Genomic DNA, 4,368 nt, shown 5'->3' with positions numbered 1-4,368 from the left:
TATATATATATATATATATATATATATATATATATATATATTACCCATCTTCCTCAACAAGAAAACTAACACTTCCATACACTTAATAGCGCATTAGCATTAGTGGTTTAACAGTGTTGTAAAATTGTTTTACTGTGTACTACAGATATAGTTTTATTAGGATTAGACTTGTTCAACTTATTTTGGTGTTAGTTGTATTAGACATAGTTATCTTTTCCTACATTCTAGGAGTTAGTTTACGCTATTATTTCAGCTGTATATAAACTGCACTGCAGTCTCATTAAAGAAATATACTTTCTTCTACTCTTTCTTCTGCTTTTATATGGTATCAAAACCACAATAACTCTAACGAGTATTTTTTTTTTGCATATCAATGGCTGCCTCCACCCCAATTGCTAATGCTGACGCTTCCCCTGTCGTCAAAAACCTAATTCAATTCAACCCAGCCTCCCAACTGCCGATTAAACTATCTGGCAGCCACAACTTTACTATTTGGAAGGCCCAGATTGCCATGCTACTTCATGGACATGACCTTTATGGTCATATTGATGGCACCACGTTGTCCCCTCCAAAAACAATCATCACTAACGAAATTGAATCTGCCAACTCCGAATACAAGGATTGGTTTCATCAAGGTAAACTAATCCAAACTGCTCTTATGGCCTCTGTTGATGCCACAATCGCATCCACTGTCGCTTCCGCAGACAACTCCAAAGCTGCCTGAGATCAGCTTCACACCTCCTTTGCAAACAAATCGCAGACCCGCATATTTAGCCTTCGTCACCATCTCAGTCGGGTCAGTAAAGACAATAAATCTATTATTGAATATCTGCATGAGATTCGCTCTCTGTCTGATGAGCTCGCCACAGCTGGTTCACCGGTAAATAACAAAAAGCTTGTGGTGAAAATTTTGAGTGGACTCGATCCAGAGTTTCGTGAGATTTCAGCAGCTATACGGGCACGGGACTCTCCAATCAGCTACGAAGAACTTTTTGACAAGCTTCTTGATCACGAAGTGTTCCTTAAACATGATGACCTCAAAAAGGTGACCACACAAGTCACTGTAGCAGTTGCTCAACGTGTCACAAATTCCCAATCAGCACCACGCAATAATTGACGCCCACCCAACAACAACAACAACAACTACGACAACTGGCGTCCCCAAAACAGACAGTCCAATCAAAGTGCTATTTCTCAGGATTCCAACAAGGGTTCTCAGTGGTGTAACTTCCCACACCAATCTTCACGAGTACGTTGTCAGCTCTGTGATAAATTTGGCCATACAACAAATGTCTGTCGGTCGCGATCCCACAACCACTTTGAAGCTAAGGGTAATTTTGCTGCCCAAACACCACCAAATGACCGATGGATTGTAGACTCGGATGCATCTCACCATATTACCTCCGATACCAACTCCCTGCATAATGTTCAGGACTTCAATGGGATGGAAGAAGTGACGATGGGTAATGGTAATGTGATTTCAATTACTCAAACTGGTACTAGTCATTTATATACGTCAAATAATGCCTTCAAACTCTCTACTATTTTATGTTCTCCTGCTATCAAGCACAAACTTATTTTCGTTCTCAATTTTGTCAAGATAACCAAACCTCAATATAATTTTTTCCTTTTAACTTTCTTGTGAAGGATCTGAATATGGGAACACCTCTTCCGTGCGGCTTGAATAAAGTAGGACTCTATGAATGGACAACACCATCTCGCCCAACCATCAATGTTGTTGTTATCGGCCCTTCATTACATCTGCGACATCATGTTGGGTTCAATATGTATGAAAAAGGTGTGAATGGAAAATGGAGAGAAAAATGGTGGAAGAAAGAAGACACCAATTTAGAAGGTGTACTCCCAAAATTGAAAAGTTCACTAATTCTCTCACATTGGTGGGAGAAGAGAACTATGGAGTGTTTTTAATAGAAAGCACTTACTCCACATGCTAAGTGAGGCAAGAAATAAGAAATGCCTCTCGCCGTCGTCATCGCTCGCTCGGTTCGGCTTCGACTTTGAATTTGGATTTGTCAAATGATCGATCGATGAGATCTATCTTTTTGGACAAAGTTTATTTCATGTAAATTTAATCCGAATGCCAAAAGGAAAATGCACCAGTAATCCTCCATTTATACATGCATATAGATTTCGAAACAGTATTTACTGAAATGATACACTGCTTCGAACTGATGCAATTGTTCAATGAAATGACATGTCTGTTTAACGAACTGATCTGTTCAACGAACTGATGTACTGTTTTGTGAACTGGTATGTCTATTTGGAGAAGGACACGTTCTTTGGGTAAACAGACATGAATTTCTAGAAACATCACACCATTTAAGCGAACCAATGCCACTTTTTTGAAGAGGCATCTCACAGGCTATATAAACCTGCTTTCATTCACAGGTTTTGATATAAATTTTTTCTGCAATAAACTCTCTTCTTGTCTTTACAAATACCCTGTGTGATCAGTCAATCCGTCAAGTGAGTTCGACGATATTCTAATTGTTTGAGGTACCGCTACAGTTGGTCTGTTTGGCCATTTTATCCTGGGAGGAAAATTCCGCAACCTCGGGTACAATGAGGGGAATTATTTCCTTAAGGAAAGTCCGTGAATTCGGGCGACTTGACCATTTCTGTTTTATCTTAATTTCTGAAAATAAATTACACTTCTAAGAAAGATCACTTTGATCTTGTGTTGAGGGTATTTTTTGTACTTCATTGAGTTCTTGTTTTAAACTGGAACTAGTTGAAGTTGTTGTTCTGCATATACAGATTCTGTGTACCCGTTATAAGGAGTTAACAATCTTAAGAAAATAACTTTCAGAATCTGTATAGCTTGTTTTTAGAGATTAACGTTTTAACTTTCTACTCCGCCTGAACTTAACTAGTGATTTGAAGTCATAAAAACTTCATCACAAGTTAAAGATCATTCGGTTGACAATTGGAAGTCATAAAAACTTCATTGTCAACTAGAAACAAGAAAAAAAGTTTAAAGTTGCTTAACTTTATAAGTAGTATTCTGAAAATATTAAGTATTTTTTGTCTTGTGGTGACAAGAAAAAGACAAGCGATAGTCAAATGCAAGATGCGGCAACGTCTGTAGGGGAAAATAATATTGCCACATCAAGTCGCACAAATGCTTCGCCTACAATGGCACCGGCGGAGAAGCTCGAAAAATTTGCAGGCATTGATTTTAAATGATGGCAGCAAAAGATGTTCTTTTACCTCACCACTTTGTGTCTGCAATGGTTCACTAGCGAAGACACTCCTGAGGTGCCCGAGGAAACCTCAAACAAAGAGCGTTTCATAATTGTAGAAGCTTGGAAACATTCAGACTCCCTTTGCAGGAATTATATTCTGAGTGGTCTCCAAGACGACCTCTACAATGTTTACAGTGGAATTAAGACATTGAAGGAATTGTGGGGGGCACTTGAACAAAAATATAAAATAGAGGATATGGGAATTAAGAAATTCCTTGTTGCATAGTTCCTGGACTTTAAAATGATAGATAGCAAATCAGTTGTCTCTCAAGTGCAGGAGTTGCAAGTTATTATACATGATCTCCTAGCAGAAGGTATATCTTTGAAAAATACCTTAGTTGAACAAATTTAAAAAGTTCTTAATACTCACATAAACTATTTTGTAGGTTTGATTGTGAATGATGCATTTCAAGTAGTAGCGATAGTTGAGAAGCTACCACCTTTGTGGAAAGACTTCAAAAACTACTTGAAGCATAAATACAAGGAGATGACTGTCGAAGATCTTATTGTCCGACTGCGTATTGAAGAGAAAAATAAAGCTGCCGAGAGAAGGTCAAAAGGGAATTCTACAATTAATGGAGCACATATTGTAGAAGATGACCAAAACAATTCTAAGAAAAGAGAAACTGAACAAGGAAGCCATCAACCCAAGAAGAAATTCAAGGGAAAATGCTTCAATTATGGCAAGATTGGCCATAAGTCCATGGATTGTTGAGCCCCGAAGAAAGGCAAGAATAAGGATCAAGCAAATATGATTGAATCCAATAAAAAATGCGATGATCTGTGTGCTATGTTCTCAGAATGCAACTTGGCGGGGAATCCTCACGAATGGTGGATAGATTTTGGTGCTACCCTCCATGTATATGCCAACAAAGAGTTGTTTTCATCATTCGCTCTGGCTCAAGTAGAAGAAATGATCTACATGGCTAACTCCGCTACTGCTAAGGTAGAAGAAACAGGAAAAATATGCTTGAAAATGACTTTAGAAAAGGTCTTGACACTTAGCAATGTCTTGTATGTTTCAGAACTATGTAGGAACTTAATTTCTGTTTCACTTCTAGATAAGAACGGATTCAAATATGTAACCGTTTCTAGAAAAATT

This window comes from Capsicum annuum, chromosome 9, assembly GCF_002878395.1.
Source record: "Capsicum annuum cultivar UCD-10X-F1 chromosome 9, UCD10Xv1.1, whole genome shotgun sequence".
In the NCBI taxonomy this organism is placed as follows: Eukaryota; Viridiplantae; Streptophyta; class Magnoliopsida; order Solanales; family Solanaceae; genus Capsicum; species Capsicum annuum.
Note: the sequence above shows the minus strand (reverse complement) of the source record.